The 26509-nt window shown below is 37.3% G+C and overlaps 1 protein-coding gene across 1 annotated transcript in view; it reads right to left on the reverse strand.

The window, feature by feature from the left end:
• mgat4c (mgat4 family member C) overlaps positions 1 to 26206 on the reverse strand; it is a 118074-nt gene extending 91868 nt beyond the window's left edge. Inside the window, exons 1-2 of the mRNA XM_084125228.1 lie at positions 25931 to 26206; positions 14281 to 14385 (exon numbers count right to left, since the gene is read on the reverse strand). The gene's annotated coding sequence lies outside the window, so the exon portion shown is untranslated. The remainder of the gene's footprint in view (positions 1 to 14280; positions 14386 to 25930) is intronic.
• Positions 26207 to 26509: the final 303 nt, after the last annotated feature.

Below are 26509 nucleotides of genomic sequence, written 5' to 3' on the forward strand. Positions count from 1 at the left end.
TACAAATTTATATAAACTTTAACAATTTAATCAAGCTTTTAAAACGTAATTAAGTGAAAATATAACAAATAATTTACAACAAAACATTGCATTTTTTTGTCAGATAGGATGCTGCACAACAGCAACATGCACTGACTGGCTGGTGTCACGTTTATTTCTGCTGTGTGATTAATCCATATCGTTTAAAAATGTCCAGAGCTTATCAACGTAGTCGATGCCAATTTTATCATGATTTCGATTTGATATCATTTATCGCCCAGTCCTAACCTGAGCCACAAATGCCATGTAATCCCTGACTCCGCAGAAAAATGACATTACCATAACAGTAACTGGCTGATAGAAAAGCAAGCACGCAATTTAAAATGAGAAATTTCTAAAGTACATCATAGAGTGTTAATATACACATAAACATCTTAAATAACTTATGTGTGAAGTGCTGAGAGAGAGCAATGCGATGACTAAACTGAAAAATGACTCGGGTTTTGTGTGGGAGAGCTGTATGGAAACTCAGTTATGTGCCAATAACAGTTTGTGGATGAGGTTATACAGCACTGATTGACTGACTGCCCACTGTTTGGATACCGCTGGTTTCTAGGGGGTGGAGGGGGAGGTGAGACAGAAGGATACAATTATCATCCTTTTTGTTTGTTATTTAACTTTTCCAGCTGAGGACCATTTATAATGTCAGAAAAGTAATTCTGTGCCAAAAACATCAACAATCATAATTTAATAATTTATTATAAGTTTTATATGATTAAAATCCACCCCCTCTCTGACTTTTTTTTTTTTTCCTATTGAGCCTTTAAGTTTTCAGTGTAAACACCCACTTTGCATGTGAAATGAAAAACCAAGGGGTCATTTATCATTTTCCTCTGTCAATAAGGCCTTAAAATTTTCAAACTTCAAGACTTTAAACTTCTCAAAACTTTCAAGACTTTGTCGAGTCAACATTCTTTTTTCTGAACAAACTTTTCTTTTAGTTAAAAATAATTACAGTTGAAATAATTATTTGGAATTGCAATTATTTAAATTTTAATACTTCCTTAAGTTTCAGTTCAAATTGCAATTATGCATCCAGTTTGCTACTTCAATTCAAATTTAATTCAATTTAAAGTGCACTATGACTTATGTAACTGTTGGCCCTCTAGTGGTTAATAAACAAAACTGCATGCATTTTGCGGAAGAACATTGTTTTGGTTGTGCTTTGGCTCTGTGTGGCTGTATTGATAAATATGGTTATCCTACTGCTCATAAAACATTCACTAGGCTTAAGAGAAATGGCTTAAGTTTAGATGGAAAGGATCTCAAGTTGAGTGACGTACAGTATGCAATTTCCTGCAAAAACCATCCCACTAGGTCTAAAATATAAACACTTATAATAGGCTTACCATAGTAAATCAGTGTAAGACAAAAATACGTTTTAGATGGAGTGATGATGTATTGACTCATTGGGTCTCATTCACTAAAGCCTCGTTCACACCGCCAGCGACTTTGTCACTGTATGTCGCTAGTCTACTGTGAAGTCGCTTGTGGGCGTTCATAGTGCTGTCGCTCTAATGTTATTGGTAGACTGCACGTCTGGCCATATCTTTACAAAATACCATCACAAGTGATATATATACAACTATATAATTTTAATTTGACTAGGAATTAGGCTCAAAATAAACAGTATGCTGTTGGGAGAGTGTTTTTATATTACCACAGCAGTGTTCAGTGGATTAAATAATTTACTAGATTAACGATCGATCAATCAACAAATTAAACTCACTCATATTGTCAATAAATGACCTAAACGTCATTCGAATTTGACAAATAATCAATTTTCTTGTCCCTAATAGTCAACATAATGCAGGGGAAACTGTAAAATGAACTGCAGCAGTGCTAAACTTGCATCATAAAATTACACTCGAACTATAAATGTATGAATTAAACTCATTGAGACTGTCGACAGTTTCTTTTCCATGCATAATTTTATTATATCTTGTATTATATCTATGTATGTGGTTACAGTAAAATCATATAAAACAGTGAAATCGCCCTCGAACTCTTCTGTCTTGCCTGCACTCGAGACGGTGACGTGAGCTGAGCTCCACTGAAAGTCTTCTTTCCTATTGGTTGTCGCTCGTGCAAATCGCTTCTCATTTGCATAAAGTTGAAATTTCTGAACTTTTGTTGCGTGTCTCGCGTCGCTTGACACGCCCACATTCTGTCGCCAACGGTCACTGTCGCTCGTGTCGCCGGAAGTCGCCAGTGCTCCATTGAAATGAATGGGATCGTGACGCTTTGTCGCTGGCGGTGTGAACGGGGCTTAATAACTGCGTACACTATTCATATTTATACGCACATTTAAACGAAAACTTTCCGCCTAATTCACAACACGTACTGTACGCACACGCATAAATTTGCTCTTAACCTCGTTCTAATGTTGATGAATTCAGCGTATTCTAAATCAGCGACCGCGTGCCCAAGGTAAGTAATGTTCATAAAACACACCCAAACCATGTCCATATAAGGGCATTTTGCAAACCTTTTCTTTCGTACTGTCAGCAAACATGACGCTCTCTAAAGATGCGTTCTCGCCTGAGAGCACTCGTAGCAATATCCTTGAGCGAAGTGAAGAGTGCCATCCTCAAAACAAGTTCAAATGCAATAAACACCTTTAATACAGATAATACAGCCGTACATAAGTGTATTTGCGTCTTTAAGCAGAGCTACCTAGCAGCTTGAGCTATAACTGCATATTTTCTTACTCTTTTACTGATAGTATTTCTATATATGTGTGTGTGTGTGTGTGTGATGAAATATATTTAAGATCTATATCCGTTTAAAATTTCATCTTAACATTTATAAGGCCACCAAAAGTGGTTTCAGTTGTTCCTACAATTTTTCGTAAATTTAGAATAAATTTGAGCAAAAGTTATTGATGAATCATGATTTGTTCGTGAACTTTCACACACAAATTCGTGCATACGCATGCTTAGTGAAGACAAGAGACCCAATATTTAAATTTTGAGCAAAAATAAAATTACCTTTTGTTAATTTTGTACCTTTAAGGTATAGAATTGGCATTTAAAAGGTAATAGTGCACAACCTATTTAGTACTGTAATAGTAATGATTTGTGAAAAAGATTTTCCAGCACAAAAAAAAGCTTCCCATCACACCACTGATTTAATGTGCAAAGGAAGAAAGTAAATGAAATATTTTAATATTAAAATAAATAACAAAAAAAAAACAATACCAATGAATTGATGTTAAGAAAGAATTTACATTGCCCAACAATTCCTGACCTTCTTGTGAATTTGAACGCACCCCTGTGTCTAATTAACAATCACACTGTTGAGTTCAGTACGCAATAAGCCTGATTAAAATAATAAGCTGATAAAAACCAAAAATGATTTACAGGAAGCCCTGGCGGGTTGATAAATTATACCAACTGCACAGAGAAGCGCCACACTGTCAGGAAGACAAAAGAAAAAGAGGTTGTTGTGTCAAGAAAACTGACTGACAACACAAAGTATCGCGACAATAATTTATGCAGCGGAAGCTACAGAAGGTTTGTGATATCTGCCATATTACCGTGGAAATAACAGACCTTGTTAATGTATTCTGTCTCAGGCATTGCCTGGGGACAATGTTTTCATGTCACCAGCCAGGAACTGCTGGTGTCACTGCGATTGAGCAGACTGTCTCGTGCACGCAGAGACCGAGAGCCATGGAAGCCCTCCTGGTGCTTCAGAGCGTGTGCGTATTCTCCGGGCTGAGGGTATATCCATCAGCAGAGGTCTCTAGTGCTGGGCGAAGTGTTAAACCAGGCAGCGCCAGTGTGGACGCTGCATTCCCATGCGACTATAATATGCATCACATTTCTTTATTCCCCTGAGGGCCCACTGTCCTGGATGACTGAGCAGCCGTTTGTCTAAAAAGAGCCCATCATTTAACAGCCATTCCTCTAGGGACTCGCTACTTTTCCCTACATTAATCCCACCTAATTTTTCTCCAAAAGTCATTTATTTAAAAGCTCCTAATACTCTGTATGTCAATCTGAGAAGTGCAAATTATAACAGGCTGGAGACAAACAGACAGGCATGTAGAGGACGTTCTTGTAATGATTAAAAGCACAATCGATTTAAAAATACAGTACACCAAAAACATTTTAGAATCTTTTGACCACAAACTGATTTTTCTTGTGCGCACCAAGGCTGCATTTACTTGATCGCAAATCTATCTATAAATTACAGAAGCGTCTGTCTGTCTGTATGTCTGTCTGTGTGTGTGTCTGTGTGTGTGTCTGTTAACCACATATCTCTCGAACCGTTAGTCCGATGGATTTCAAATTTGACAAGTGTCTTGCCACGGGCACGAGTAAGTGCATTGCCAAGTTTGACGTTGTTTGGATGAGAAATGCTAAAGATATTGTTAAATATATAATTTTTAAAAGGTTGTGGTTTAAAAATAAACATTCTGACATAAACACTCAGTCAGCTACACTGTTTACTTCTGAATATTATAGTTTGGTTCCAGAACGTGATAAATCCATTTTGATTAATTTGAGTAAAAATGTGTTTTCTTTACCAAGAAAGTGGCAAGATGAAAACCACTATTTTCTGTTTCAAACTTTGACATAGCATCTTTAGGTTATAATATCACAAAAAATTCAAATCCAGATTTGGATTTTCAAAGATCTATTATAAAAACTGATTATTTTTCCCCAAAAATGCAATAAATTCATGACACTTTTTTTTCAAAATGCTATCATATTGAAACTGTTGTAATCAGCCATTGCTAAGAAATATCTCCTGAACTTTTTTGACGGCGATCAGCTCACAAAAACTGATTTTGCACGGGCACTTTGCACTGCTTCCTGAATCGACACGCTTATTCATTTGTGGATGTTAACTGAATCTGTAAGTCAGCTATGCTGTTTACTTATGAATATTATATTTCATTCTGGTGCGCTTAACGTTATCGCTACTGTGTAAATGCTATTCACCAACTAAACATACCCTTTTCAATGCGTTCACAGTCTCTTTCACTATTGATAGGCATCATTTGTAGTTGCCTATGCACAAGCTGTTTGCTCAAGCATAGCGTTTTCTCAGAGTTCATTGTGTGCTTTCTACCATGCATTGTATTACATTGTAACAATGTGCACTCAAACACACCAAACCAACAATTACTAAAAACACACTTAAAAACTTATTTTGCACGGGCATTTTGCACTAGTACATTAAAAACAATAAATACAATAAATGTGTAATATTTGTGCAAATTAAAATAACTGTCTATTTTAATATTTTTTAAATGTAATTTATTCCTGTTATGACAAAGCTGAAATTCTCCTGTCTTTAATGTCACTTTTGAACTATTTAATGTGCCCTTGCTGAATAAAAGTATGAATAGCTCTCTTTCAAAAAAACAAAAAAAAAAAACTTCTAGGCCTACACACACATATGCAGTGGAGACTATATTGAAATGCTGGGATTAAAATCCTATTCAAACCTGTAAAAGCTGAAAGTTTAAAAGGAATGTAAAAAAAATAAACTAATCAAATGGGTAAATTTGTCACATTGACCATATACAAAAGGAGAGCGAATGCAATTTCCTCATTGCACTGAGGCAAAAGATGCTCTTTGTAACATTCTCAAATAATGATGGATAACATGGATCATTAGGTTTAACTTGAGCTCAGCTTAAGTGCTCCTGTCATTCTGAAATCCATGACATTTTCAGCTCAACTGTTCACTCAAATTACTATGCTTATCATATTATTAAAAATCGTATTGAATTAGAAAACTGATCAATTTAACCATTTCACTTATGGCCACAGATTTCTGGACTTTTACTGTAAAAGAGGAAGTAATAAACAGTATAGTTTTTACATTTGATGTTACAGCAAAGGAAACTTCCAAATTAACTCGCTCTCTCAGTGGTTATTTCATCCAGTGCCAGACTATTAGCAAGATTCCAGGCTGCGGTCTCCTCATATCAGAACTCAGTCAGCCTCATACAGACAGGCTTCACATTCACACCGGCCTCTCACAGAGCCACTGCCACTGCCTCTCTCTATCTCTCTCTCTCTCTCTCTCACACACACACAACACACACACACACACACACACACACATTGGTTTTTCATGTTTTATGGGGACTTTCCATAAATAGTTCATTTTTTAAACTAAGGTGTATATACCTATGCCGTAACCTTAACCGTACCCTTTAACCTACCCATCAAACAGGGTTTCTGCATTTTTAGATTTTCAAAAAGCATCATTCTGTATGATTTATAAACTGTTTTCCTCATGGGGACCAAAACAATGTCCCCACAATGTCAAAAATGACTGGTATTACTATCTTTGTGGGGATATTGCAGTGCCAAAAGCATGTTGGAATTCCAGTGATTTGTTGACCCTAATCCCATTAACAATTACTTCAATATATCTTTCATTTTACATCATCTGTGTCATCAATACTTAATGACAGCTTCACTCTGTCCGCTTCTTCAGTTTTATAGGAAATACTTACAGCATTTGCAGTCATTCATTGTTTATGTCACCATTTGAGCCTGTTTGTCACGTGTTCAGTGTTTGATTCATGTTTGCATTTCTGTTCTAGTGTCTTGTCAGTCTGTTAATTGGTTCAGTTCTGCTCCGTTCTCTCACTGTTTGTCACTACACTCTAAAAAAATGCAGGATTATTTTAACCCAAATTTGGGTCAAATATGTACAAACCCAACTGTTGGGTTAAAATTTTAATTTAAAAATTTAACCCAACAGCTGGGTTTGTCTATATTTGACCAAAATTTGGGTTGAAACAACCCAGTATTTTTTAGAGTGGTTTCTAATTGATTGTTAGTTCTGTTCAGGTGTGTCTTGTTAATTAGCTCCTCAGTTCTCTGTCTATTTAAGATCTGTGTTTTTCAGTTGTGAGTTCTACGTTGTGTTTAGTTGGTTGTTCCTGGTTTTTTTTTGTATTTGAGCTTGATTCTGAATAAAGACCGCTGCACCTTGATTCTGCTGCAACCAACCATGACATTTTAAGCGTATTCATACTTTGCACGTGACGTCACAAGTACTGGCTGGCGGGCAAGAACGTCGTTCTCCACCAACGAAACCCAGTAAACTAATCAAGGATCTTGCCAGGACGTCGCCAGTTTTACTATACAAAAGTTGGTGTTTTGAGGTGTAAACGACATGCCAGATAGTTGTTGTGCGATTGGATGCACTAACCGCAGATGAGATAAGCAACCTTCACAGTATACACGTCTGTGCAGTGATCATTCCATCACTCCATCAAAGGTAATTTCAACATTTGTTTGAATACAATGGGTGTATGATCATGTAATTAATCGTGTCTTTAAGTTACCCTGTAGTTTCGTCAATCAACACTACCAGCTGTTTCGGCGAGTAAGCTGTTTGTGTTATGAGTCTAAGCTAAGTTAGGCTAACTGTACATTCACACCGCCGCCGGCGAGAGCGGCAAAATTCATTGAAAATGAATGACTTCCGGGCACTTTGACGCTCTCGCCGGTGGCGGTGTGAACGCACAGTAACAGCTGTCGTCTTTTGCTAACAACAACAAAAGTGTGTGATAGGTTGTTTTGAGGTTTGTGTGATATCTATGGTTTTCAGTGAGAACCAGAGATGACCCAACAGTAGAGCTAGATTATTTACGGAGGAATTATTACTGCTCGATTATCTAAAAAAAAACGTGTCTGCTTTACACAATTTAGCTACCTTGGAGTTAATCCTAGTCCATAGTTATGCAGCTAGCTCGCTAACAGACTTGATAGCTACTAGAAAGACCTGGAACTACAGGACTCTACGTTGAAAATACCCGTTTGTTGCCCGCCAGGTATCCATGGTAGACACGTGACTGCAAAGTATGAATAGGTTCGAAATAAAGAAAGTCATTGTCTTGTAGAACGTCATGCCTAAAATCTTATCTCTAAAACCGTTCAAAAGTTTAAGATCGGTAAGATTTTGTACTGTAAAAAAAAAATATATCTTATGCTTGCAAAGACTGCATTTATTAGAAAATTATTAATAAATAAAATGCAGATTTGGTGAAACCAGCTGTGCTGCATTTTTTTCAGGATTTATTGATGAATAAAAAGTTTAAAATAACACAATTTATTTGAAATAGAAATTTTTAGTAACATTATAAATGCCTTTACTGTCACTCTTGATTAATTTAATGCATGTTTGCTGAATAAAAGTGTTGTTGTTTTTTTTATCTTACTGACATCAAACTTATGAACAGTAGTGTATTTCAGATGTCATACACAGAAATATAATACCTGTAGATGTAGTTGAATCTGATGTGAGGGTAAAATGAAGATATGAATTATAGTGGAGCTTAGGTGTATAACTCTACGGACATAAATACAGAACACAAAAATGGAAAAACATTCTTACATAAGATATGATATTTGGATTTGGGCCAGTAAACAACTCCCTATAGGGAACTGCACAGTACTGGCAACCACTCTGAAGAAATTTGTGGCAGTGATGTTTTTCTTTTTGAGAAAATATAAACCATGTTAATTTTACATTTGACATATTAAAGAACTTACAATTATTCGAAGAAATCTACAGTATACCAAAAACAGCATAAATTCCTAAATGTACTTCTGAATAAATTCCCATCTCTACCAAAGTGCAATGTGACACTAAATAGTTAACATGGCAAAGATCTTACTTCACGAACCTCTGAAGGGTGTGAAATGGCGCTGAGAAACTCTGGAGATGCCAAGAGTGATAATGAGTTATATTTTAAGAGCATTACATTTGTCAAGAATATTCAACAGCACATGTTGTTGATGAACCATCAAGAGCTTTATCCTATTAATGGTCCATGGAAAAGAGTATTATCGATCATTTTCACAAAGACTTCAGAACAGGAATGTACCATCATTTACTAGAGCACACAAAACAGGAAGATACACAAGCACACGAGTAATGGTGAACCCACACTCCGTAATTGGGTGCATCATGAAAACACAAGCTTTCAATCAAATTAGCAATGTAGATGAATATGGGGGGCTGGGCAGGAACACATTTGAACTGCAATTATGTAAAATTCTCATCAGATGGGACAATCATACATCTTTTTCTCATCAGCTGAGCATAAGGAGCCCTAGGCATGAAAAACACACACGGAGATGAGAGCAGCAACCATTAACCGAGTTTATTTCATTGGGTAAATTCAAGATCCTTCTATATCTAATCCTGCTTATGAAATGGCAATAATTATGTGCCGCATCAATTAAGTTTCATATAGTCTATGTGCTGTATCTATCAAAGCTTCAGCAACAGGGTTCGGATCAATAAGCGGATGATTATAGGCATTTTTTTTAAGCCTGCGAGGTAATACTCTGTAGCTAGGACTTCAGAAATGAAAGAAATGCAATATATCTCCATTCATTACGGAAAGATTCTAACTAGAACACAACATAAGGCAGCAAAATACTATGCAGGTCAATATAGGGCTGACTACTAGGCTGGGTGATATATTGAATATTCATGATATATTCGCAATGATTTTCTTGCGATAAAAAAAACATGGTCAATACCTTGTTTACCTCAACCAGTATTCTAAAGAGCATGTCAGAAGACAAGGTTTCATGACCCTTCTTTGCATCACAAGTGTGAAAGTGTTTTATAAGGTCTCTCGTCTAAACTTCAGTAGCAAAAAAAAAAGTGATACATTTTTGTGAATCATTTCAAATTGTCTGTGAAATGAAATTATTTAAATCATATATAATTAAACAAACTGTATAAGAAGCTATATTGGTACATGTACATTAAAAATATCATTACATCTGGGTATGACCGGGGGGAAAAAAGAGCTTTTAACCATTAAGATTAAAGTTTGTGCATATATATATATATATATATATATATATATTACATTTATTGTATTGTATACTGAATATCACTAAAAATATTTAAATGTATTTTCTTAGCAATATCACTAATCCCAAATTTCATGGGCTTGAAAGCAATCAAGTTTAAACAAAATCCTGAATGCTGAAATGAGTGCAATCACATAAGGCTATTGCTTTGCAGTTTAGTAATCTACCCTATTTTCTCCATTAATTTCAATAATTAATTAATTTGGGTTTTAAATCACCCTCTGTAAACATCAAACACCAAAGACCAATTTAGAGAACGCAATAAGAAGATTTGAAATCCCTAACAGGCTGGTTTAAAATAATAAGCACAAACAGGGGGAAAACAGAAGCCAAATTCATGGAGAAACAAAACACTTCTGCCCATTTTATTAAGCAGCCATGACTCGTATGAATTATTCTGCCTTGTTTACATGAATATGTGTATGCATGTTACCTGTAACATTACATGGCAAGAATGTGAATCAGTAAGTTGAAAGTGAGTTGAAAGTAAAGAGAAAAAGTGACCTTATGAGATTGTGGTACATTATATTTGGAGTGGTGAGGCTCGGTAAATTCCACCACAAAACTGGATGGGACACTTTAGGCCTTTTATATTGTGATTCGCTTTTTTCCTCTATTCCTCCAACACTTCCTGTGGCGATGGCTGCCTCCCATGAAGCTATAATGTATGAGATTTGTCAGTGTCAATTTTACAGCTAATCTCTCTGGTCCACCTAGGCCCTCCCATTCCCCGCCCATTAATTCTGTAGCCTTGTACACCCGAAAGTAGATGGAACAGAGCTAGAGAAACTGCTACACTTTCTCTAGATAAGTTTGTAGCCAAAGTTTAGTGGAATTGTGTGGTTTGTGACACTTCAGCCTCACAAAAACACCCCAAAAGGACAAATTAAAGGCATAGTCCACCCTAAAATTAAAATTCTGTCATCATTTCCTCACCCTCATGTTGTTCCAAAACTGTTATCACTTTTACAACACAAAAGCAGATATTTTGAAAAATATTGGTAACCGAATACGTTTCGGTTACCATCGACTTTCATTGTATTTTTTGTCCATATAATGGAAGTCAATGGGAACTGAAACTCTTTGATTCCCAACATTCTTAAAAATATCTGCTTATGTTTTCCACGGAAAAAAAATTCATACAGGTTTGGAACGCAATGAGGGTGAGTAAATAATATGGGTGGACTATCCCTTTAAGAATACACAATAAAAATATCTGAAGGAAAAAATCATGTCTTTTAAGCAAAGATTTTTCAAAACATTAGATTCCCAGAGTGGACACTAGGTGCGAATCTTGAACTTTTACCAGCCACCAAACAGATCTATAGATAAAAAGTTTTTGCAAATGGCTAAGAAAGAGGGATCAATATCTCACCGGTGTAACATTCCTCTCATAAAGACTGTGTTTGCTGAGAATGAAATTGGCTGGTTGTTTCAGCTGATATATTACACATCAGCAAATGCATTGTACAACCTGATAAAAAAATCCAGGTCTATTGATCTGCAAGTTATGTGAATGTAAAAGCTTAAAACACACCATTTTTCATTTCCTACCACTTTTCACTCACAAGTGCAATTCAATATACACTTACAAAGCATTTACACACGCATACACATACAATACCACTGTGATAACCTGTGTCAGGGTGAACCAATTCACTGAGGTTATCCAGCAGGGAGTTACACTGAAATAATCACAAAATAATCACCTGACAAATACAAGTTTCAGAGAAACTGAGCATTATTCATGCATTAAAATAAAGCTGTAGAATGGCTGACGATACAATGATTAAATTCATGCAATGATGAGTTTCAATATATTAATGTTCCGTTTTGATTTTAATCAGCGCACCATGCCGATCTAGAATTTATTCATGCAGCAAATATAAATTATTATCGCACATTGTTTCATTAAAGTAAATAGAAGCCAAAATATGGTTGCAAAGATACAGTTCACAAAAATGAAAATACTGTCATCATCTACTCAACCTCCAGGGTTGTGAAAGCCTTTTAAATTTCAGTTCAATTCCTAAATTTTAATTAAGGTAACAAACATGACACAGACTCGCAATTCAAATTTGAATGTGAGGAAGTAGAATTAAAATTCTATGAATTTTAATAACTATTATAATATTAATGTATAACTATCTTATATCTAGAAAAGCAACATTTGTCATTACAGACAGACGGATGGATGGATCACAGTGAATTACAGCGTGAAACGGATATAAAGCAAGATGCAAGCAAAAACAGACCACCATAGAAAGTGCCTATAAAGGTTATATGGAAAATTGGTGGATAAAACGATTTCCAGAAAGTATATATCCTCACCCAAGGAGTTTATGTGTAATTTATATTCTGTACCCACCAATAAATGAAAAATAACACCAGAGGCTGAAGCAAATATGCGCTTAGTGGCCACTGAACTGTACCTAATCCACATGTAAACAGCCCCAGTCAGTGGGAACCACTAACATTTACATGTTCAGCATTCAGCAACCGTACAAGCTTTTTATACTGCAGATAAATTAGCATTTCACTCTGAAAGGTCATTGCTCTTTTCACTCACTGTGCTGTTTTCCGTTATACAGAAAGACAAATATCAACCTGTCTATGAGATGTCTTAGACCTCTATACCCCGCACCCACCCACACAACAGCTGCATTTAACATCAGATGTATAGGCTACAGCCTGAAAAATACACATTAGTTAGCACTCAACTCAGAAAAGCCATTTGCACAGGAGCGTATAGAAAGGCGTGATGGATGGTCAATGGTGCATGAAATTATAGTTGTCATTTCCCTGAAAGCTGACGATACAGTTAGAACAAAGAATCTATAAAGTTCAATAACAAATAAGTTACTGTAATTATAATCCACATTAGCACAGAACATTGTGGCCTACTGCATATTTTAAGAGATGAGATTTTGTAACAAATTTAAGATTCCCAGGACAACCATAAGGACAACTACTTAAGAACATGTCAGCAAAACAGACCAAAAGAGGCTTCCTGTGCCTTAATATATAGTGAAGTCCAGTATTGCTTAACTAGCAGCACTAGAGAAAGCAAACTATAGGCTGCACTAGACCTCACAAACCCCAGGGATCAACACTATTCCTCACATAGACAAAGACATTCTGCCAGCTGTCCAATTAAGAGAAAACAAGACTCCCTTGCACTCCCTTCTGCAAAATGTATGTCTTTGTACGTGGAAAAACGGCAACTTATAGTTAATGTATAGAGATGTTCAAGAATATTTCAGTCTTAAATACCTATGGCCAAAAGAATGAAGTATAAAACCCATTTCAAAAGTGAAAATTCAAAAAATTATAAGTAAGGGTGGCAATATTTTAAATACTCACAATAGTTTTACAAGTGATATTAAACATTTCTAATATTGAGATCATTTTATTGTATTTTTGGTTTGGCTTAAACCAAATATATTTTCATGAATTAGTTCAAATGGCATATTCAATGAATAGTTTAATACATGAAAAAGCAATGCTTTAATTCTATTTTAGAAAAATAAATTGCTTTACTGTTATGTAAATATTCTTCTTTGTGTTCATTTAGTGAAAAATAGTCTTAATAGGAAAACATGCCTTTGTTATTTTTTAAAGCCGTTTATTTTAGAAGAATTTTACATATTGAAATAAACATTTTAAATCATATAGGTTGAAATTATGTTAAGGGAGGGATCATATTTCTATGCCACCTCAGAGGAAATATACAAATAATGACATATACTGTATACTGACAATTATCAAAAGACTGAAATAAAATACACATATACTGTAGGTACAAAAGCAAAAAGGTATCTTTGTACCTTAATATTTACCCATAAATGGTACATAATAGTACCTTAAAGTTACATATTAGTACTGTAAAAGTACATAATGTACCTTAAGCGCACATATTAGTAACTTTTAGCTTTGTACCTTTTCTTTTCTGAGAGTGTGTTTTAGTTTTATCGCACAGCCCCACTCTTAAGCGTTCACTGCATACAGTATGTTCACGGATTATGTGTAAAATAGAGATGTGTGGAAAATTGTGGCAGGTGGAGAAAAGCTGACCTGGCGTAACCCACTTCTCACTGATTTATGGTGGTGGCCTGCCCCGCAGACAGCGCTTTGCCCCGGGTGTCATCAATCTCTCCAGATTTCCGATAACAGCCATCGGACCACCACACGCCTAAAAACAGCTAACCTAAAGCTAAAGAGTAGGCTACCTAACAGTGAGTAAAGCTCACACTTTGCAACAACTGGCTGTTACACCGCATATCTAAATGTATAGTTAAAATGTACATGAAATCTTCTAAAGATTCAGAATATAGTGCAAAAATCATATAGACTACTTTTGTGGTACCTTTATTGGAGCTTGACAGTCATGGTCACAATGTTGTAATATGGAAAACAACTACATGTTGATTCTTCAAATTTCTCCTTTTGTGTCCAACAGGGGGGGAAATATCTGAAATGACATCAGGGAGAGTAAATTTAAACAATTTTATAACAATTGAAACATTTTTGGTTGAACTGTTCCTTTAAGCAAAATAGTACAGAAAAAGAACCCAGAAGAGAGGCTGTGAAAAGGGTGAAAGTGAGAGGGGAAGATTTCCCATTCAGAGCTTAACAGCATCACAGCCTGAACTGTGAACACACAGGAAACCCATAACATTTATTCCATCACAGAGAACAAGAGAGAGAGAAGTGTTTCCAAGAACTGTGGTTTGTGTATCAAACAGAGTGATGGAGTAAACGAGTGGGGGTAATATATGAAATGGTCAGAATACAGGAACATGAATGCTTATAATCTATATTCTCTCCTGTATGAGTGAGTGTGCGTGTACGTGTGCGTGTGTGTGTGTGTGTGTGTGTGTGTGTGTGTGTGTGTGTGTGTGTGTGTGTGTGTGTGGAGCTCCCCACCTGCCTAAATGATCTCCATGACTCACACAGGAGCAGATAATTGGCTCACAAAAATGTGCAGCAAACATTCATCATAATGGCAATGGCCTGCTGAAGCGAGTAGACACTCTTCTCTCGGTCTCTCTCCCCCGTCTTTCTCTCTAATATGCACTCTTTCTGTCTCTCTGACATGTGTGTAAGCCCTGCTCTTCATTGGCTTTCCTCCTATAGCACTTCATGTGGTCTTAAAGAAACAGTGCTCATCTGGCCCCTACGGATTTTAGAATTAACCCCGATGAGACTCTGAACACTATGTGCCTAATTGGTATCAATAATTCACAGGATTAATTTAAGCACTGACAAATGAGTGTCTAGAATAGGGGTCAGCAATCTTTTTGAGATGAAGGGCCAATTTGAACAAGAAATATTACCGCTTTGAACCATTAAACTACATCAAGTAGATAGCCGGTTTACTTGTGCAAAGTTAACTTATCCACTGAATGTTTTGTATCCATGCAAATCTAACTAAATAAAAAGAAGAGGAAGACTGATAGTTAGGCATGCAAACTACAATCAATCAATTAATCAATAAATATCTTTTGGTAGAACACATACTGAAAAAGTTGCTTTGCGGTTGATTTTAAGAAGGCAGCTTCATAATTCAATGTATAAAAGAGCCATTAATACTGAGTGAGAAACATATTAAGTGATGAAAAAAAAACATGTTTTTTCCAAAATTAAAGAACAGTCTTTTCATATTGTCACTGTCCTAAATCCAAAAGAAATGGTTCAAATAGTAACAGTATAAACTAAAATATAAGGTAACTACATGGGTTACGGTTAGTAACTAGTTATTACATAGTTATTGCAATTACTATAATAAGTACATGGGGAACTGGACTGTAAAATAAAATGCTAAAATAAAGTGAAAATAATCAGTAAAAAGAGAGATCCAATATTACTGCAGTCTTCTGTGTATCAATGTTGTACTGCTTAATATTTTTGATAATTTTTTTCAGGATTTTTTTATGTAAAGGTGTCACAGTGTCTGGTTTATGTTCCTTGGGTCACCACTAGATGTCCTCCTTCCCCACGGTGTCCATCACACTCTTGAACTACACCCCCCATGATCCTTGTCTTTTCATTGCACTCAGCTGTCCCTTATCACTGATCATTGCACTCAGCCTGTTCCCCATTAGCATTGTCATTTCCCTGTGTATATAACCCTGTCTGTTTTAGTATGTGTCACGGAGTCCTTGTATTTCACACCACTTCTGAGTACTGTCGTTAGACCTGTTTGTTTGTTCTTGTGTTTGTTGGATTGCTACCTTGGTTTTGACCCCTGCCTGGACTGTTATGAGATTGGATTACCCTACATTAAAAACCACATACTGCAAATTGGATCTACCTCTCTTCTGTTCTTGTGTGGATCGTGACAGAAGGACTCCGTCAACAAGGATCCAGCGGTATGTTTTTTAATGTCTTTTCCCCAGCCATCGAGCGGGAGAGGAGAGAGGGTTTTGAGGGAACCCGCCTAGTCATTTTTTGTGGGACCCGGGGAGGTCGCAGAGGAGTGAGTAGTCGAGAGGGAGTCCAACACCACTCTCCACCATGGCCCCCCTTTGACTCTGGGATGGTGAGGGACGAATTGGAGCCACCGTCTCACCGTCGCAGACGGAGAGGGGGTAAGAGACGCACGTCTGCCGAGCCTGTGTCTTCGGACAGGATGGCCGCCGTTGAGCCTGTGTCTTCGGACAAGATGGCCGCTGCCGAGCCGGATCCAGTGTCTGCGGACAAGATGGTTGCCGCCGAGCCTGTTCACGTCACGTCTGCCGAGCCTGTGTCTTCGGACAAGATGGCCGCCGCCGAGCCTGTGTCTTCGGACAAGAAGATTGTCTCGGAGCTGCCCACCATCAGTCCTGCCACGGCCAGGAGGGCTGTCTTTCTCTTTTACGCAGTGGCGGTATTGCATGCGTGGAAGAGACACAGCAAGTCTGCTGATCCAGAGACTGTTCAAGTCACGTCTGCCGATCCAGAGACTGTTCACGTCACGTCTGCTGATCCAGAGACTGTTCACGTCACGTCTGCCGATTCAGAGACTGTTCACGTCACATCTGTCGACGCAGAGACTGTTCCTGTGCCGGAGGCTGTACCCGTCAGCCCTGCCACGGCCCAGAGGGCTGTCTTCACTTTTTATTTGGTTGCTGTCTGGCGTGCCTGGGCTGCACACACTACCAAGATGGCAGCCTCCAGTCCGGTTGGAACCCCGGACACTGTGCTGAAGCCGGTGTTTGTTTCTGTTCCTGAACAGGTGTCCGTATCTGTTCCTGAGCCGGTGGTGTCTGCTCCTGAGCCGGTGATGTCTGCTCCTGAGCCGGTGGTGTCTGTTCCTGAGCCGGTGGTGTCTGTTCCTGAGCCGGTGGTGTCTGTTCCAGTTCCTGAGCCGGTGGTGGTGTCTGTTCCTGAGTCTGTGGTGCCTGTTCCTGTGCCTTGGCCGCCCGAGGGAAGGTCTCCGCCCTGGCCGCCCGAGGGAAGGTCTCCGCCCTGGCCGCCCGAGGGAAAGTCTCTGCCCTGGCCGCCCGAGGGACTGTCTGCTCTGCCCTGGCCGCCCGAGGGACTGTCTGCTCTGCCCTGGCCGCCCGATGGACTGTCGTCTCCGCCCTGGCCGCCAGATGAACTGTCACTCCCTGTCCCCGTTTCCCTCCATGGACCTGGCCCCCCATCCCTCCCCCTGATCCTCCACCAGTCCACCTCCCGCCTGGACTCTTGTTTGTCTGTCACGTCTTGGAGCGTCTGGTAGCCGCTCCGTAGAGGGGGGGTTATGTCACAGTGTCTGGTTTATGTTCCTTGGGTCACCACTAGATGTCCTCCTTCCCCACAGTGTCCATCACACTCTTGAACTACATCCCCCATGATCCTTGTCTTTTCATTGCACTCAGCTGTCCCTTATCACTGATCATTGCACTCAGCCTGTTCCCCATTAGCATTGTCATTTCCCTGTGTATATAACCCTGTCTGTTTTAGTATGTGTCACGGAGTCCTTGTATTTCACACCACTTCTGAGTACTGTCGTTAGACCTGTTTGTTTGTTCTTGTGTTTGTTGGATTGCTACCTTGGTTTTGACCCCTGCCTGGACTGTTATGAGATTGGATTACCCTACATTAAAAACCACATACTGCAAATTGGATCTACCTCTCTTCTGTTCTTGTGTGGATCGTGACAAAAGGTAGTTCAAAAGAACTGCATTTACTTGAAACTGAAATCTTTTGTAACATTTCAATTGACTGCATCACTCCTGAATAAAAGTATATTAATATCTTTAAAAAAAAAATCTTACTGACCCCCATACTTTTGAATGGTAGTGTGTATACGCTCTATTTTCTGTAAATGTAAATTCTTTTAGAACAAAAAACAAAAAAAACAAAAAATCTGTCTCGAAGGAGACACATGGATCTCCGCCATTTCAGGTAACTTATATCCTGCCTCTCATCTGTCCATGATGATGCGTTTATTTCCGAAGCCTTGTCTACGGTTCTGGAATCTAAGCAGCTGTTGCAAGAGAGTTGGCTCTTCATTAAATAACCGTTTCCAATATCCCACCCCCCACAACAAACACACAGTTTTGCCCTTGTTCTTTCTTTCACTTCGATTGATGCATATTTCATGGAGAACTTTCGCGTGCTTCCTTTGATTTGAGAAGACGGCTCCAAGCTGACAGGCTGCCTATTACCAGACATTACAATCTCCACTGTCCCCATCTCTCTGCTCCAGATTCACATGCATTAACTTGTTTTTGTGAAGGTAATGAAGTAGCAATAAAATAGTAATGAAATGTCTCTGTGCGACAAATGATATACTAGCGTTTTTCATTACATTAGCTTAAATAATTTGGCTACTGATTTAGTACTGACAAGATGAGGAGTTTTTAGTGAAAAAGCAAGCACATCTTGGGGATATGTTTTGTCTCTTCTGCTGACTGTTACCTACAGGCACACATGCTGGGATGCAGGAGGGTTGGAAATGAGAGAGCTCTCTGGGCATGCTCACCTTTTCCTTTCATGCAAGTGCCAATACCCAAAACCCCTGAAGGCTGGAGAGAGTAATGCATGGAATTAATGTGCTCTGTAATGGGCTACCTTTTGTAGTCAGAATACATTTTTCCTGATCATTCAAATAAAAAGATTTTCACATGATGCAGGCAGTAATGAAAGCAAAATCGTTTAGAAACTGGAACTACATAAACATACTGTACATTAGCGTGCAGTGTAAATGAGTAACACAAAATGAGAGGATTATTGTAAGTTTTGTACATGTTTGAGATGAAAACAAGAGGTCTATAATACCTATGAAATTTTTAAGACTTACATTTTTAAGAGTTACAAGTTCATTGGCACTTTTGTGCCATATTATGTGACCATATAAACAATGCTTTTGTCATTAAACAATTGAGTTAATGTTAGTAATGTAACGATGGTTTATTGTTTGTTCATGTTAGTTCACACAGTGCATTAACTAATGCCAAATACAACTTTTGATTTTAAAAATGTATTGGTAAATCAAGAAATGAATATTAGCTAAGAATAATAAATGCTGTAGATGCATTGCTCATTGTTAGTTAATCAATTTAACTAATGTTAACAAATGTAACCATATTGTAAAGTGTTGCCAAAATTGCTTATTTATCCCCTGCTATAAATAAAAAAATTGTCAACAGTATATCCATGCCACCAAATAGTTGCATACATAGGTATAAACCCAGCCAACCAGTGATTGTTGATTTGATATAATGCTTATAGCGAACGAGCCAATAACAGAGGGACGTCATGTCTTGTCACTCACATGAGCAGCAGAAAATAAGTCATGATGAGTCAGATGCAATGAGTCACCTAAAGCAGGACACTACAGCGTTTGACCAAAACATCTGGCTGTCTTTTTCCTTCCGCAGCACTTACTATAAACCACATATGAAAGAGCCACTGAAAAATAAACTCAGTTGCCCTTTATTTTACATTATTTTACGTATGTGTACTTAAAGTGTACTTAAAGTACTGGGTATAAGGTAACTACAAGGGTAAGGTTAGGTTTAGGGGTCGGTTCAGAGTTAGTACCTAGTTATTACACAGTTAAGTATATGGGGAACAGGACTGTAAAATAAAGTGCTAAAATAAACTGGTTCCATGTGACTTTTTGCTCAAAATTGATCAAATTAGCGAGTACATCCAAACAGTGTTTTTGTCTTATCCTCAATCACTACGGTACGCCTATAATAAGTGTTTATATTCAGACTATTTTAGACCGGGGCGGAGTAGCCCATGTACCTGCATGACTCGTACATAATATAATAACATAATAAAATAAAACAGAGAGAAGTAGCTCCGGCTACAGTGTTCTTTTGCAAGACGCATGCAGTTTTATTTACAGGTATTAGCTGCAAAAGTCACATAGTGTACTTTTAATAAAACATATTTCTGTAGCACTGAGCCTTCCATAAAATATTTGTGTCAGTGAAACCAGGTTAAAATTCTACCACCCACCTCAATTCTCCATTGTCTAACTTTAGGACAGCCAATAGTATCTGACTTCTAATCTAACTCAGATCTAATTTTATCTAATCAAGATCCCTTAATGTGCAAAACGATTAATTCCCTTACACTAATAAAATAAACATTATCATCACTTAATAATTGCCCCTCGTGTTGGCATTCAACTCTGAAAACAAGATAATCATGATTAACAAAATAATCAAGGTCTTAATTATTACCCATGCTCAAGAAACAATAACATTATAAAACATCACAAAGCACAGCTTTTTTTCAGGCTATACCAAACCAATTCAAGAACTGCACTGGTTAAGACAACATAACTACAGTACTGCATAATTCATCGCCTGAAATCAGATATTTGTGGATGATTTAACCTATCCTCTCTGTTGCCTTTCAGCTAACATGTGCTTATCTCAACAGTACAAATGTTATTTTGTATAATACCCAACTTATCATTCAAATCCATTGGTGTTAACTCTCTAACCAGAGTTACCTGTTTTCAAGGACAGCATATAACTAACCAGGGAAGAGTTGAACCAGCTATTCAAAGTCTTGCTTAAATTGCGACAAAGTTCACATTAGTGGCTCAGTAGCTGCTAGCTAATTTGCAGTTAACCTTATACTTAATTTGCCAGCAACATTTGTTCCTACAGCAAGACCTAGTTTGTAGGTCATAAGCTCTAAGAATAGTCACATAGTCACAGATGATGTTTACATTTAGTTATCCAATAAGCAGCCTTCAAATCCGCAAACAAAAATACTGTTGCAAAGTCTGTTTAAATATTGATGCAGTTAAATATGTAAATAATAAATATTCAGGAGCTGTATCTAAAATTAATCAGGGGCAATAAATAAATATTAAACAAACTGGAAAAACAGACATATTTTTCATTTTTAATTTAGATGAAAAAGGTTTAGTGTTTAGATTGGTATCATCATCACAGAAGTCAGTTCTTCATTCATAGTTTAATCTCATTAAATGTTAACCATGTGTAAATGTTAACATTATAAAATACTGTATCTGTCATGATCATGAATTTTGTGCTAACGATTAATTGTCATACAAATAATTGTGATTCATGGTTTAATTCTGTTTTGTTCATGTCACTTATAGTGTAATACATCATTTTTTTTACTTGGAATTATATAGGCCTATAATATATATAATAATAATAAAATAGGCCCATATGATAAACTTCAATGCTGTGAAAATTAATAACATTTATAATATAATATAATATAATATAATATAATATAATATAATATAATATAATATAATATAATATAATATAATATATAACACAGTCTGACTAAACACATCATTCTTAATTTCTTATGAAGAAAGACCTATGACTATTTTTGTAGTTTATAACAGTGTTTTTTTTAATATTCTTTATTCTTTACTCCCTGGCCGATTATGATTTTCTCACTAATTGGTACCATTTCTTTAAGAACTTAAATTTTAAATTGGGATTATCTCAAATAATTGTGATTAGACAGAATAATACGATCAAATACGATTAATCACCAATTGGAATTCAACTAAGTTTAATGGTGCAACCACAACAAGGCTAAGCTGTAACTGCCAGTTATCAGCTGCTAAAACATTAAAATAATTAATCTTATTAGCCAGAATTTCAATATCATCACTATGCTTGCAAATCAAACAGAGAAAGCAGGTTACTTGGATTAAATCTGACTTTGTCTTAAAAAGCAGAGACAGATTGTGAAGCCAAAGCACCTCTGTGACTAACAAATCAGGCTTTGGCTTCAAGTTTCACAACAAAGCCTGTTTGTGTGGTTCAACGACGTCATCGTTGCCCACAAAATATCACTTGCTAAGTCTAACAGATGGCCCAGATTCCTCCCACTTTCCTCCTCTTATGACTACAGTGACTCTGCCTCTTCCTCACCCTCTCTCAGCCTGCATTCATCAAAACCACCGAGCCGAAACCCTGCTTCGTCCTCCCCATGCGAGGAAAATTAAATTCACCTGTCCTGAGAGTAATTTCACCTTTCACAGAGTGGAAGACAGACACAATTAGCGCCTGCACATGCATCACATCAGTAGTCTTTCAGTTCAACTGAACATGTTGCACCCAAGCAACACCTTAACCTTGTTAAATCACACTCTTAAACAGAAAAAACAGTTCAAGGTTTAATTAAGGCCTTGTTGAGTAATAACCAGCATTTGTGATCTGTAAAAGTAAAGTTGCGGTCAAACTGGACTTTGTGCTCCATTCACTTTCATTTACACACATATGCTGGAGAACGGAATCGAAAGCTCATGCGAGGAAGTCTCGTCTGTGTTTGGTGAATTCTGATATGTTAATTTTTATAGAAAAAAAAAAAGATTTTAACATGACAGGATGCAAACATCGCAAGCTGACCTCCTGGCTCAATGCAAAGGTTTTTGTTTATATATTTTCTTCATAACTTGATGAGCAATAGCCTTGTGGGCAGCGCTGACCCGAGTTTGAGTCCCGGCTTGAGTTCCTTTGCCTGTCGTGTTCTCCTTTCTCTCCTCCCTATTGCTTCCTGTCTCATATACACTATACTATCTAATAAAGAAATAAAAGGCTAAAAATAACTTTAAAAAAAATGCAATGTTGCGACAAAGTAGAGCAGATTCAGTATTTTCCCATTGTTAATAATGAATTACTGTTAGTAGTAGGAGTAGTAGTAGTCATATAAATAATAATATTTTTATTTTTATTACTATTATTATTTATTTATTATTAATCTCAAATATTATAGAATTAATAATAATAATAATAGCAATTATGAGAGATAGTTATATAATATTTTGTGATTTATTATTTATTTAAAACAGAAGTCCTACAGCATGACCTCATATCCTGCTGATAATTATTGCAGGAAAGTGGAGCAGATGCTATATTTTTCCATTTTTAATTACCATTAATTTATAATATGAATTATTGTTAGCAGTGGTAGTCATAAATGGATAATAATATTAGAACAATAATAATAATTATTATTAGTAGTAGTAGTATTTGATTTATTATTTATTTAAAACAGAAGCCCTAGAGCATGACATAATAGTCTGTTGCTGATAATTATAATTCATTCAAATTATGAATAATAATTAGTAGTAGTAGCATTAATAATTATATAATTATTTGTGATATATTTTTTATTTCAAACAGAAGCCCTATAGTGTGACATCATCTCATGTTGGCGATATTCATGTCCAAATTTGCATGCTCGAAGCCCAGTGTGACCGCACCTTTAGTCGCAGGACAACAGCTGCTCCAGGTGAGCGTTCTTAACACTGAAGTGGCCAATCAGAGGTCAGTGCTAGAACAGCGATGAAAAATGTGGATACTCGCGAGAGCAGGGTGAGATAACGTTGACACACCTTTTCCACCTGCTACTTATTCACGGGCACCTTAATCCTCTGCCACAGTCAAAGCCTGGCATCCTCATGTCAGAGCACATCTATAGTGGATTAAAATAGGACAGCTAATTACCATTTACCTCAGCAGGATCATGGCTGGATGTTGGGATTCTAGCTTTCTTAATGCGTGTAATTGTCTGTTGAATAATGCCGACCCACGCTCCTTATATCTGACTTGGCTCACTCACTCATGAAAAGACACTCATGAGTTGATAAGCGGGATGCTGCAGCTTAAGCCTTTCGAGAAACACTAATGCCAAGTGCTGGTGCGGGTCCCACTTACTGTGTGAAAAGCAGTTTATTAAACTCCCTCAGGAGTCCCACCGGTACAATTAACGTTGAACTTTGCTATAAGGTAATCATATACGTATGTTTTTTAGACTTTCCTGAAAACAACTTTTCCTCTTAGAAAATCATATATAAGAGCGAGAGCATCGTTGTGTAGCTCAATGTGCTGATTCGCTATGATTAAAGGTTTAAATCCAAAAAGTACAGCACAGGCCCCGAGTTTAACACAGAAGTGCATCTAAAATATACATGGAGTATTTTTTCTCAAAAGGCTTTGGATGTAACAGTGGCATTAATAACCTACAAGTTCCATCCACACACTTCCATGCCACATATTGAACATTAAAACTTATAGTTACACATCCAAAATCATCTAAAAAAATAAATAAAACAAAGATAAAATTTGGTACACAACATCACTGTATACTATTAATAAAGGCTTTGAAACTTTGATAGACCTTTTTGACAAAAGTGAGCTATATGTCTGTCTAAAATAAAATACAGGGAGGGATTTACTCCCTATATAAACCCTTCTTTTATTTAATCTCAGTCTCTCTGAGACTTTTCCTCTCACAAAAGGGCTTTACTGCATCTACTATTCTCATTAGAAATGTTCTCTCTGAGCCACTTCTCCACATTCAACAGTCTAGGGTAGATATGCATTAAACATGGGCACTGGTTCCCAATCTAAAGTGCACGGAGTGCTTCTTTATGTCTGAATTGGTAATACTGCCCACAGGTCAAAAGTACTGAGGACAGAATAGAGAGTCTGCAGAAGCCTTGCGAATCCCATCCTTTCCTTTAATGATATCATTTATCACAGTGCTGATGTTTACTGACAAATCATAATATCTTAATAATCATTTCAGCTTTTATGATAAGATATAAAGGTCAAAATGCGTACCTTACATCTTGTAGCATAACTGAATTTGAAAGCATTGACTGTACTTTTAAAAAAGAATACCTGACACATGAGATCTCTTGAATTTGCTCAAATATAGTAAGCCTTCACAGTATGATTGTATCTGTTGCAATGAATGATTTACCCCACTAGGGGAGGAACTACTGGTCCAAAAGGCTCAAAGTATTACAGACACTGATCTGAGGGTTAGGGCATTACCTACAGATAGGCTACCGTGAAAGCCGGGTTTATTATAAGTTTAAGACTGTAATTGGGTAGCCTAGCTAGTTCACGTAAAACATCTCCATGAATTTATTTTTAATTCAACATCAATATTTTGCTTTCACTATAGTTTATTTTAAATGGTCCTGCAGTGTGACAACTTCTGATCTATTCAGTAAAATCTTAAACCACATGGAAGTTAAGCCCCTGTTAAACCACATTCACATCATTCCCAGCCAGATGTTTGTCTGAAATCTTCTAAAACATCCATTACTGAAGCAAACACTTCTCTGACACTACCTTCAGTTTCCACAAAGAGAAAATACACTTTCAAGCATGTAAAACGTGCAATTAGATACAAATAAACGGTATACAGAGCCACGACGTTCCATTAAGTTCCCATTCTCTAAATAAATCTCACATATTAGCCATACCAATCTTCCAATGCCTTAGGGGCAATATGACACAGGTTATATCTGTCCTTACTTTATGCCAGTTGAGTCACCTTTTATTTCTCTTAAAATATCCCAGAAGTCAACAGCGTGCTGAGGAAAAGACGTCTGACAACTTTGAGGCTTTGGGCATGAAACACAACAATAGACTCGTGAAAACGACGGAGAATGTGGTAAATTGTATTGATAGGAATAGGTTACATAGGTGCGAGTCCTTATATTATCCTTAACAAAATCAAGTTGGTAACATTATTTGAATTCCCCCATAATAAATACGTGTTCTTACCGTCGATCCAAGAGCACAAATGATTCAGAGTGGCATCTTCAACTTCTCGGCACGTTCACACATAGCCTACTGTACATGTGTGTGTGGACAGCGACTGTGAATGAATGCTGCCCGGAGCGCGCACGAAAGCGGTATGATGCCCAAAAAAAATCTGTCTAGGTAGGCAGCTCACTAGATAGTCTGACGTCAAAAAAAAACCCGGTGCTGTTGACTACGTCGGTAGATATCTGGTGCGAATTGTAATTGTCGCGGCGCAGTCGGTTCTCCGCAGCCGCCGTGTCCTTCCTCTCATGCCGACTGAGGATGTGAGCCCAGCCGCCGAGATGCTCGATCGTGGTGCGACCCGAGGCAGCCTAGAGCAGTCACTCAATGTGATGAGCCTACTATAAAGTGAGCGAAATACTGAAAACAACAGGCTGTTAGGTCGTTTCACCCAGTGACATGACAGCATACTTACATACTCGAAGGTGAGGCAAAGGCTAGCACATTTACAGCGTTAATTCAAAGTGATTTAGGCTACACATAAGGAGTAGAATTTAAATAAATAAGTAATTTCACTTAAATGACAATTAATAGGTA

The sequence above is a fragment of the Abramis brama genome (assembly GCF_963993115.1).
Source record: "Abramis brama genome assembly, chromosome: 9".
NCBI classification, from domain to species: domain Eukaryota; kingdom Metazoa; phylum Chordata; class Actinopteri; order Cypriniformes; family Leuciscidae; genus Abramis; species Abramis brama.